This window comes from Cupressus sempervirens, chromosome 7, assembly GCF_028749045.1.
Source record: "Cupressus sempervirens isolate cs-2001-9-10 chromosome 7, ASM2874904v1, whole genome shotgun sequence".
NCBI classification, from domain to species: domain Eukaryota; kingdom Viridiplantae; phylum Streptophyta; class Pinopsida; order Cupressales; family Cupressaceae; genus Cupressus; species Cupressus sempervirens.
The window spans coordinates 10,532,669-10,545,894 of NC_143124.1; positions in this window are offsets into that span (position 1 = coordinate 10,532,669).

The window sequence follows — 13,226 nt, forward strand, 5'->3', positions numbered from 1 at the left end:
GAAGCTAGGCATGATACAAAAGTGGGCCTATGGAGATCAAGTAACGAGGTGATAGAGGAACAACTAGAGGACCTCAAACTATCAAAAATTAGAATGAAAGCAGAGATTGAGGAATTGAAAAGATTCATCAAGCAACTAGTTGTTCCATTGGCAACCATTACTAGTGTGCCTGCTACTGAGAACCCTACTACAGAAGAAGTGCAAGCCTTCATCTCACAAGTCCAAAAGGATAGACATTTTGGCTAGATCGAAAAAGAATGGATTGTGAAGCTCAGTACAGATGGAGCTTTTCTGATTGATCAAATTGGAAATGTTATCCTTAAATTAGAAATTGAGAAGGATAATATTACTTCTAATCACAAAAATTTGGCTGCAAAAAAGGTAAGGTGTGAGGAATGTGTTTCTCTCTTAAATATGGTCACTCAAATGAAGGAAAAAGAGGCAATCGAAGTGAATATTTTGAAGAAGGGGATTGAGCCTCTATTCGAATGGCTTTAGAACATGCAATTCAAGAAGGAAATGATTCAAGAGTCAGAGGAAGGACTCAAAGAAACAAACGAAAAGGTGAAGAAGATCCAAGATAGAGCATTTGAGCTCATGCAAGGGTTACACATAGATGCACAAAGTAGTGGGCAAGGAAAGGCTCTCATTGGGATAGAGGTAATGAAGAATAACTTATCCACATACTTGAATAATCTATCTGGGATGACTTCAAGCAGTCAAAATAGAGTGGTAGAGTTGCGAACACTTGGTGGATGCATACATTTGGCAGCTGGAGAGTTGACAAGTCAGCAGGGTGCAGTAAAGGAATTGGCTCAGGAGCATTCAAAGTGACTCTTAAGATTCACCAATGTACATGTGCCTAGTCACGAGGAGATGATCCCAATTATAGTGGTTGCCAGAACATATAGGAAAAAAACTAAAAAAGGAAAGAAGTCTAAATGACTTATTCTATACTCCTTTTTTTTTTTTTGATGTAAATGTTGCAAATTTTTGTAAATTTTGAAATCCGACAAACTGGCATCTAGCCATTTGTCATTTTCAGAAGATGAACCAATTGAAATTCCCATTGTAATGGTCATCTCTCAAAACCTATATGTATGAAATTTAATGACTAATCAAAGGTCAAAAAAAATTTGGTGTGAAGTACTATCTGTTGCAGAGACAATTGAATGGCACTTCGTTTCAATCATTTTCTGTTCCAGTAGGTACTGTAATTTGTTAGTGTTTCCTTTCTACATTTTAGAGAACTAAGAAAGAACAGAGTTTCATTTCCCCTATTTTTTGGAATTTAAATGGATGTAATAAGTATTGTTATATTTCATTTGACAAAAGGATCCTATTAGTTTTCCTGACTCATCAGTTGTAGTTCAGATTTAGATTTCAACTTATTTTAGTCTTGAGCAGATGAATTTATGAATTCATAAGAAGTGTGGATACATAAGTTTGTTCCAATATTGAGTAATTTTTCTTGCTTGAATTAAGTTCTAGTTAGGCTTAATTTGGTTTACCTTGCTTGCTCAGGTTAAGAGTATAACCCAATTTAGATAAGTAGAAACGAACATAATTCAATGAAGATTATTCATATAGGGAGCTGTACCTATCAATTCAGAGAAAAGTCGATAACCATAAAATGGCTTTTCAACTGTTGTGAATAGATATTGTTCATAATTTGGGCATAAAGAGTCATAATTTCATGATAGATAAAAGGAAAAATCTGTTTACCAACAGATTTTTGGTGACTCTACTGGGGAAACGAATAGTCACTTGATTAAAAAGCCTATGTCATGAGGAAAAATGGTACTACCTCATGAAAACATAATCCTAGTGCTCCAACCTAACCTTGGTTTTCAAGACAACCAAGAGGATATAATTTCATCCCTTAACACATTTGTTTGGAGGCACAGAAGGAACACTGAACATTACTAGAATGCTATCTAGATGTTAGAGGAAGAAGAAAGAAGAGCTGAAGTTTTTGAAAGAGCTATTCAAAGAAGAGATATTTGGAAAGCGGAAAGACAAATAAGATAGTAAGCTCAGAGTTAAATCAGACCAAGCATCCTAGAACAATTTAGGTTCATTAGAAGTACCAAGAAATAGGGTGGGCAAGATTCCACTTTTGACAAATTAACAGAGCTGGATTTTCCTATCTTAGAAGTTCCAAAGCAGAAAGGTGAAGGTAAAATTTGAAGTAGACCCCCTTCTCCTGTTAAAAGCCAAGATGTCAGCACTTCGCATTCCACTTGTCAGGTGCTAGCACTTCACAAAATTACAACCCCTCCAATTGTTAATTTCCTACCATATACTGCTAGGACAATCATGGCTGCTCCAGCTGCTGCAGCAACAAGGCCATTACCACTAAATGCCTATCATTCACTCCCATCTGGTTCAAGGAAGAATTTTCCTAAATTCTCAAGAGATGGGAAGGTTACTACAAATGATCACATTAAAGCCTTCTTTGCGGCTACTCATATATTAGGGGTGGGACATGAAGATATCATTGTAAGATTGTTTGTAGAGACCCTTATAGATAATGTAGTAGACTAGTTTTATCATTTAGCGGATGGTTCAATAACAGATTGGGACACGATGAGAATTGAATTTGAAGATAGATTCAAGACTGCAAAAGATGAGCATGCCTTGCTAACATAGTTGACTCCAATTAGGAAGCAACCAACTATGAGCATGAGAGATTTCATTGCCAACTTCAATAAAATTAATAGCAGAATTCCTACTATTGATAGACCCACACCCGACAATTTAAAAAATTTCTTTATTAGTGCTATGCCTCCAGACATCAATTATGATCTGAGAAGAGCATGCCCTACTGATCTAGCTGACACACAAAAGAAAGCTATTGAATGTGAAGATGACCTAATTTCCACAAGAAAATGGAAATGAGAACTTCAAACTAAAGGGAATTCTAGTCATACCACATCATCAGAAGAGATGATTCAAAAGTTGTCTAATGAGCTAGTAGCGATGAAAAAGCAATTACCTAGATTCAATAACTCTCATCAATAGAATTACCAAAACCCACTAGGAAGAAACAATGAAAATAGATTTCCGCAGCTTACAGGTTAACAACCTAGGTTGCGAATCAAAGTAGCACCGAAAAAAGGAAATATGTGCACCTTCCATTTTACCACAGATCATGATAGTGAGAATTGTCTAGAAATTGTCCATATGATGCAATTGCTATCTACTAATGAATTAAATATTGTAGTTCTATGTTCAGAACCTAATTCTTGTTCAAATGGCAACTCTAGAAATTTATTTTTAGAATATGAATTGGATTTTGAATCAAAGGGTGAATGTTACGCTACTATTGATGGAACCTCATACAAAGTACTTACTCGTGGACAAAGAATGAAGAATCAAACCTCTAGTCATATTCACAAAGATGAATATGGTCCTTCTACGAGTAAGATACATACTGATCAAGGAACATCCACTTTACAAATGGGTAAGGACAATACGTCTTTTGATTTCATTCAATTTTGTGAAGAGTCAAAAGTTCAAATTTCTACTATCAATTATTTAAAGTCACATCCTTTTGAACTAAAGAGGTTAGTGGATAAATGTAAAGGAGGTACCTCAAACTTAAATCATAATGTGACTATTGAAATCGAAGATGAAACCTTAACATCTGGCTTGTTTAATCAAGAAGATTCTACTATTTTAGCAACTTTCCCTAGACAGAAGCCTGAACCTTTTTATATTTCATTATATATTAATGGATGTAAACTCAATAATTGCATAATAGATTCAGGTGCATCAGATAATGTTATGCCATATTCCATAGCTAAAGCCTTGGGGTTGAATCTTACTAAAGTACATGGGAGATGTTATTCTATGGACGCCAAGCAAGTCCCTCTGCTTGGAAAAATTAAAGATGCACAAGTAGCTCTGGCCTCATATCCAGAAAATAAACTCTTGTTAACCATCCTGGTAGCTAATATTCTTGCAAGTTATGGACTCCTTTTAAGTAGAAGTTTCTACTGAGACTTAGGAGGAGAAATTAAACTAGACTGGTCCCAAGCTGTGATACCTATTGGTAATAAGAAGGTCAAGTTAGAACTTGAAGAAAAAGAAAAATTCACAGTCTTGAAATTGGATGATCCCAAAGCTCAAATTTTATATCAAGAATTGGAATTTGGTAATTATATGTTATTTACCAAAGATGATTCAAGTAAACAAATGAACGAGAATTAGGTCGAGAAGGTTCATGATGAAAACAAAGAGGTTTCTGACATATGGACACTCGAATTCGAAGGGAGTTGTGCTTCCTCAAGTTCTGGAGCTGGCATAGTGTTGATATGCCCAAAAGGAGAAGCTGAGCCCTTAGCTTTCAAATTAGAGTTTGGTAACACAAACAATATAGTAGAATATGAACCTTTAATATTGGGGATAGTTACTGCAAAAGAAAGAGGGATAAAATTCTTAAAGGACCAAGGTGATGCAAAGCTTATTGTGAGACAAATCAAAGGACAGTGCTCAGTGAAGAATCATAAACTGAAGAATTATAGGAATAGGGTGTGGGATGAGATAGAAGGTTTAGATGCCTTCTCCATTAGAGCCGTGCCAAGAGAAATGAACACAAAGGCTGACTCACTAGCAGTCTCTGCTTCCTTGTTACTCCCACATCTAGATTTAAGGATAAAAAATATCAGATTGAAATTATATATAGATCTATTATCCTAGATAATATAGAGTCTTGGCAAGTCTTTAAGGATGATAAGAGTTTGCAACTATTTCTAGAAAATGATAAAGCAAGCTTTGAGCCTGAGTCTCACGAGGATGATGAACATAGCAAAAGTGGTGAAGTCCAACTGAAAAGTAATATTATTCCCCCTTATTTTGTAGCTCTGGAAAAGTTGTTTAACAGACATGATGCTTATGTTAAGTAGAAAAAAACAGAAAAGGGACCAACCACAGGTGAATATGAAGGATTGAACATTGGAGATGTCCATAGTCCTAAAATGATTAATATTGGAAAATGTTGTACTCCCAAAGAGAGAGAAACTACAAAGAAATTATTTGAAGAATATAGAGATGTCTTTTCTTGGAGCTATGAAGACCTGAAGAGCTATAGAGGAGGAGAGGTGAAACATCAGATTCCTCTCAAACCAGATGCAGTACCCTTTCGGCAAAACAAAAGAAATTATAATCCAAAAGTTGTAGATGCCATTTTTTGAGAAGTTGATAAAATGTTAAAAGCAAGAATCATTTATCCTATCCATCACTCCACCTAGATAGCCAACATAGTGCCTGTCAAGAAGAAGAATGGAGAGATAAGGATTTGTGTAGATTTTCATAACTTGAATCAAGCATCTCTCAAAGATAATTTTTCTCTTGCAAACATGGACCATTTGTTACAAATAGTTGCAGGATCTGAGATGATGTCTATGCTAGATGGCTTTTCAGGATATAGCTAGGCTGAAGTAGAAAAGAAAGATAAACATAAAAAAATGTTCACAACTCCTTGGGGCACATTTGCATATCACAGGATGCCTTTTCGATTGATCAACGTTGGGGCTACATTCCAAAGATGTATGAGTGAGACCTTCATTGAAATGAAAGATCAAATAATAGTCATATACTTGGATGATCTTATGGTGTTCTCAAAGAAAAGAAAAAACCATATGGAAGATCTAAGAAGAGTGTTACAAAGATGCAAGGAGAATGGGATTTCTCTCAATCCAAAAAAGTTAGTGTTCTGTGTAACTGAAGGAAAATTACTTGGACATATAGTGTCATAGGAAGGCATTAAAATTGATCTTGACAGAGTGGAGGCCATCTAGAGACTAAGTCTACCTATAAACAAAATAGGGGTTAAATCTTTCTTTGGCCAGGTGAATTTCCTTAGAAGGTTTGTTCTCAATTTTGCAGAAACTACTAAGCATATAATCGATATGATGAAGGGAAATTCAAGTTTCAAATGGAGTAAGGAGGGAAAGTGAGCTTTTCAAGATATAAAAATTGTTGTTGCTAATGCCCCAGTGCTATGCCATCCAAATTACAAGCAAGATTTTATTATTTATTTCTATGCTTCAAAACATACATTATCAGTTATTCTTGTGTAGGAGAATGGTAAAGGAATACAAGTTCCCATTGCTTTTATGAGCATACCTTTGAAAAATCATGAACTAAAATATTCCCAAATTGAAAAGCATGCTTATGTAGTAGTCAGGGCACTTAAGAATTTCAATTTTTATGTTCTACATTCACACTCTGTTGTCTTTGTCCTAGACACAGCAGTAAAAAGTGTACTAACGCAACAAGAATTAGGTTGCAATGTCAAAGGAGCATGGGTGGCGAAGATACAGGAATATGATATTAAGATTAAACCTACCAAGATGATAAGAGGAAATGCTCTATGTAGAGAAATTGCAGAAAACAAAACCACTAATGAATTAGGAGAATCAAATGAGAAGCAACTGGTGCTGGCAGTAGGTCTGTATGATTCATGATTTGAGAACATTTCTTACCCTTTTAACATATGGTGAATGTCCAGAAGGTTTGAATACAAAACAAAGAAGAGATCTTAGATTAAAAGAAGCCAAGTATGTGATTTGGGATGGCAAGCTTTTCAAAAGGGCTATTGATGGTACATTCCTGAGGTGCGTAGATAAGCCACAACAAGAAAAGTTGTTGAAAGCATTTCAGGATGAGGCCTATGGAGGACACTTATCTTCTTCAGTTATAGCCTTCAAAATACCAAGGCAATGCTATTATTGGCCAAGGATGTTCAAAGATGCATATGCATGGGTAGCTAATTGTGAAAAGTGTAAAATGTTTTCTAGATGCCCTCAATTAGCTGCGTTGCCACTGAGAACTATTATCATTGAAAGACATTTTCAGCAATGGGGTCTTGATTTCATTGGTCCAATTACTCTTGCATCCACTGCTAGTCATCAATATATCATAACTACAACTGACTACTTCACCAAGTAGGTAGAAGCTAAGGCTACAAAGAAGACTACTTCTGAAGTGGTATGTGAATTCATTAAAGAAAACATTTTGGTCAGATTTGGCATTCCCATTAAGTTGGTGATGGATAATGCATCCTATTTCTCTTCAATTGAAATTACTTATTTTTGTTTTGAGTATGGGATCACCGTCAGCCATTCATTTAATTATTTCCCTCAAGGGAATGGACAGGCAGAATCTAGCAATAAGAATTTGATCAATATTGTAAAGAAACTAGTGTCAGATAACCAGAAGAATTGGCACAAAAATATTCATGAGGCACTCTGGGTAGACAGAGTGACACCCAAGAGAGCAATTGGTATATCCCCTTTTGAATTGGTTTATGGAACTGAAGCTAGTCTACCTCTACCATTGGAATTGGCTACAAGAAAACTCAGAACAGTAATTGAAGATGATGTCTATAAGGATGGTCTAGAAAAGAGAATCATGTATCTAAATAAACTGGAAGAGGAAAGGATGGAAATTTTTGATCATATCACACAACACCAAATGCAAGTAAAAGAACTTTTTGACAAGAAAACAAGACCTCGAAAATTTATGGCGGGAGATATGGTGTTACTGTAGGACAAAAGAAAGGCTCCAAAAGGAATGCATAACAAGTTTGATACTATATGGAAAGGCCCTTTCAGAATTCAAAAGGCATTTGAAATTAATTCTTTCAAATTAGCATATGAAGATGGTGAGGAACTATTAGCATATGAAGATGGTGAGGAACTACCCCTGACTTATAATGGTTAGGATCTCAAGCTCTACCAAGTTACAAATTGAAAATAGGTAACCCCTATAATGTACCATAGTTAGACTTAGTGTTGTGTGTGTCTTAGTTAGCTTTCCTTTTTCAGTGTCTTTTCCTTGCTTTCCTTGTTTTGTTTTGTTTCTGTTGTGTTGTTGCCCTTTATTTTCTTTTGTGAAACCAGAGATTCTAAGTTCCTTTGCTTGGGTATCTCTACCCAAGTCCCCAGTCAGAGCCAGTTGTTGCCCCACTTTTCAACCATATAATTTTTTTTGCAAAAGTGGAGAGTAAAATAATGTCATGTTCTGTCAAGTCAGGTCACTAGGATTTTCTTCTTTAGGTGCTGAGTTTGTCCATCGAGTTTTCATCTTTTCCTTTCTCCCGTATCACATTTAGCTCAGGTGGGTATTTCTTGGTTGTCATGAGTATTACAAGTAGTTTAGAGCCATCCCCGATGGAGATTCTTGATTTGTGCTATATGTTTTGATTTCCATGTAGCTCATTTGATCTGGAGTTAAGAAAATTGAATTGGCAAAAAATCAAGTTCCGGCTTCTCCTCGGCGGGTTCTCGCACCCAGAAGGCAGATTTCTGCAAAGGTTGACAAATGCTATTTATGAGCTTCCTTGAAGAAAATTAAATCATGTTAAGAAAAGATCATTTAAGTGATATCATGATCTCATAGCGAGAACCATTTTAAAGCTTGTAAATTGATCAAGATAAGCATCAGCGAAAAACTAGAAAAGAGCTTCTCCGTGGCGGACTTCGAAGTCAATAATCAATTTTTTGAGAAGGTATATGTAAAGGAATTGAGAAAGCTAATGGGCCCCACCCCTCATTTTCAAATTCAGTTTTGTATTTTTCGGAGGCTTAAAATAAAGTGAATAAGGTGGAGGAAGTGAAACAATGAGTATTGGCAGAAAAATAGGTTTCTTCTTCTCCATTGTGGGTTTTCGCACCTAGAAGGTAAAACTCTGTAGAGACCCATAGCTATTACTGGTAGGCTGAAACAAGGGTACATAACCCTCATAACCCTCATAGAATATTGTTCAATCAACTTAACTAATATAGTTTGTCTGTGATTATGCACACTGCAAACTTAATAACTAGATCTTCAATTCCATCAATGGACATTCGTTGAATCTTCCATTTTTCCTTCATCCAATCTTTGACAATATTCTTTGCTATGTATATCATCATATTTACTATGTCCAGGGTGGGATAACTAGTAACTCAGTGAATGATTACTTTATTGATCTTTATTGGTCCACCTCCCAACCATAGCTTCATGGTTTTTACTTGGCTTACTATAATCTCTATTCATTCCACTTTGCTCATAGTTCATAGTCTACAATATTTGTAATCTTGCAAATGTAGCAAAATCAAACATCATGAACCATTAAGGCTCTAGGTGGAACCAATGACATGACTGCAATTTTATGGTACACTATGAATTTAGGTGGAGGATATTGATCATTGCTCACAATCTATGTGTCTCTTTCCTTCACATCTCTTTCCCTAATATAGATGCAGTGGATGTCATTTGTGATGTAGTGCAAGGTAGGAGGATTCCCAAAGGAGATTTCCCAACCCACAAAAAATAACCAAACAATGAAAATAATACAACAATGCAAGATCTAATACCAATTACAACACTTTATTAATAAAATAACTCTTTACATGCAATGTGCCTAGTTGTAAGGCCTCTTGAGTTTGGGCCAAGTACAATAGAAATTACAAAAATAGTTTTGCAAGGTCTATCAAGATCCAACCCAAACCCTAGCTCGTCTAGATTGACACTCTGGAAGAAACCTCTATCAAAGATCTAAAATTGTGCTCACAAGCACACCAAGAGATCCCCTTCCTTCCCAAGCCTTAGTTACTATTCATTCTCAAAGTTCTCTCCTCCACTTCACCTTCTTCTTGAGGCTAGATGATCCTGTTAAGACTCCACAAGACCCCCTATTTATACCCAACTAAGACACAAGTCATCCTAGTATGTTACAAATTAAATAAACCCTTGCATTTAATATATATTTAAGCCAAAGTCAACTTACAATAGAAATTAAATACATACAACCAAATTAAATGCCAATGTCAACTCACACTAGAAATTAAACACATACAACTTGGGAAAAGTCAAAACCAAGACATGAATGAGCATTGGGAAACCACTCTTGAGTATCAAAAAATATTAGGTTCACTCAGAACATGAAGGAACACTCAGTTAACACTGAAACTCTATTAACATTGAAAATCAATTAACAGTACAAACTTAGTTAACACTATTTCATTAACACTAGAACTCATTTAACACTTATTGGCTAACACTATTCAATTCAGTTAATACTCCTCGATTAATACTAAAACTTTGTTAAACTTCTTTGTTAATACTGGAATTTGGTTGACACTACTCGGTTAACACTAAAACTTAGTGATAATTGCCAGAATGAAACAAAATGAGCAAGATTACAAGGCAACCTAGGATGCTCCTGCATCATTTTGTAACTAGGGTTTAAACAAATTCACTTAAACAATTCTAAAATCAACTTAACTCAACACTAAACCTTACTTAGTTTTTCAAATCTAGTTGGTGACATGTTGTGATTTACTCATTCTTTCATTGAAATCACCTTTAATCACCTTTGAATTACTTGTGTGCATTGAAATCACTTGGTAAATGATAATGAACATCAAAGTTAGATATATGTCTTCAATATGTTGAACTAGATCTGCAATAAATTTGTTGTATTGAAGTATGTGCATTATATTTGTCTCAACCTTTACATAGCATTGTGTTCACAAATTTTCCCTTTCAATAATCAGTCACTATTACTTAGCTTAGCCAATGTTTTACATTAGTTTTGTATAAAATCTTAGCTCATATGACATCACTTGGTCTCTATAGGCTATAATACTGATACTTCTTCAAGAAAAAATAATAGATCAACTACATTTAATCCTAATCCATCTCATATCTGGATCATTTACCATATAATACTGAACTATAAAACTGAAATGAATCTAACTATGTATGGCATCTATCAACATGAAAATGTAAACACATAATACAAAGATTTTGTTAACCTGTAAACCCTCCAAGGTGAAGGTAAAATTAGGGTGGGGATGACATCCACAAATCTTCACTACTACAACAAAAAAAAAATGTTTGCTTGTTAGGGCTACAATTTTGATCACTTTTTATGATCTACTTTGTGAGGGGTCTAATTACAAGATAGTTAGGAGGATTTTCATTTATAATAAAGCAAGAACTCTATTAGGAAATTTAATTACGTCTATTAAAACCACTCTATTAAGAGATTTTCTATGATATACTCATTATAATGTCTCAGTACTTGATCTAGTATTTTTCTCTCATATTGAAGTTGATTATAGATCTTCTCTCTTCAATGTTTAAATTTGAGTTCCTTATTTGATTTTCTCTATTTTTCCCTTCACTACTAGGTTTCTCTATTTGATCCCTTTATCAAACTTATCCTTCCTTGCTCTTTCCTTAGCCTTTTCATGCATTCATGATCTTGCTTCGCATATGTAATGATTTGTAGTTAGATTCCCTCTTAAATAAAGAACAATAGAAGGTTCTAGATCAAAATAAAAGATCTAGAAATTGTTATTTTCCCGCTTAGTCCTTTTATTTTTTTTATTGGCTAATCTATCTTTCTTAGGATTGATGTCCTCTAAAAAAATATGTAATCAACCCCTTAACTATCTCTATACTAAGAAAATATAGCATAGAAGTTGGCAAAAATTATTTATATAAGTATTTGTCATTATAGACACATGCTAAAACTCATTTACTTAGCAATTAAATGTCTTGACACTTAGTCATAACTAACATTTATGTTGTCCCTAAACTTCTATAGGTTCATAAAATATTGACTCACTTGACATAAATTAACTTTATATCACTTAGTATCTATATGTTTCACATGACATATATTGTGACTTGCTCTCCACTAGGGTGGTTAGTAACCTTTGATTTGTTCGACATGTAGGAAAATATAAACAAGTCCATGTAGCTTGGCCTTCTTTGGATGGCTTGGTTGCATTGATGAACAACCAATGGTACTTAGATTAGGAAATGACTAAGTGTTCAACACTAATAAGAAAGAAGGCTTAGAGATGAATAGTAATATCATCAAGGTAAGGAAACACATAACAAGAAATATTTGACAAAATATTGAAGATGGTAATCTAGTCATATTTTGAGAAGACAGTTCAGTGGGTGATGCTCCTCTTATTCACACAAAGTTTTCTACTTTAAAAGAATATAGCATGATCTAGCATGGTGAAAGGGAGATGAGTTATATCCAAGACAACGAGTGGAAGGCTTTAGAAATGGGCAATTTGATCCTTATAGATAACACTATGTATTACAAGTTGATATCCCTCCTAAAAGATATTTGAATTCTCTCCTTCCTAGAGACTGATAAACTAATATGGGAAAGGAAACCAAGCATGGAATTTAGCGTGAAAATAACCTACAATATCATAATTGGGAGGTGGGCAACATGGAATGGAAGAATGTTTGATTTTCCCATCTCTCCCCAAAATCAACTTCTTCTTGTAGTTTTATTATCCACAATAGTGTCCTCACTATTGATAATCTTAAGAGGCATGAATTCCAAATACAAAATTGATGTGTGCTATGCTACAAGGTTGAAGAAATCATTTTTCCTTTGGATGGAAATGCCCCTCTCACCACCCCCTCATAAAAATTATCAAGAAGGCTTCCCCCCCATATGCGTGCTTGAACATATGGAAGCAGAGGAATAACCATATTTTTATAGAAAAAGATACCCATTCCCTAGAATTGGCTACTTGAATTATGATGGGAGTGATCAAGAAATGTGCTTTATTTTGAAAATGGAAACCACTAGCCTACCCACGCACACATAATGAGAGCTGCCAGGGAGAACTTTGGGATATCTCCTAGTTAATTGAGAAAGTTGATAATTCAAAGATCCCAGAAAAGATTGAATAGTAGATGAACTAGAGCAAGGAAGATTAGTGCAAGGAACTAGAGCAAGGTGGATTAATCCAAGGAACTAGAGCAAGTAGGATGAATCCAAGGAACTAGAGCAAGTAGATTGAATCCAAGGAACCAGAGCAAGGAGGATTAGTGCTTGCTAGTATGTTTTCAGTTTAGGTTTTTGTTCTATATTTAGTAGGTTTTTTATTGGCCCAAGGAATATGTTTGTTAGTATTTACTATACTAATTTAATGGCCACTATGAATATTCTGGCCATGTTTATGTATAATATTGACATTCTGATGGTTTTTACTACTAGTTTACAATTAAAAATGCTTTATCCTCAATATTTTCATGTTTAAGAAGGGGGTTGGATAATTGCATAGTAATAACTTTTGACTGATTCATACTATGTATTTTTCTTTGTATGGGTCAGTCCCCATATTAACTGCTACTTAATATCAAAGATATTATTAATATATTTCTTAACAGTTATAAATATACTCATG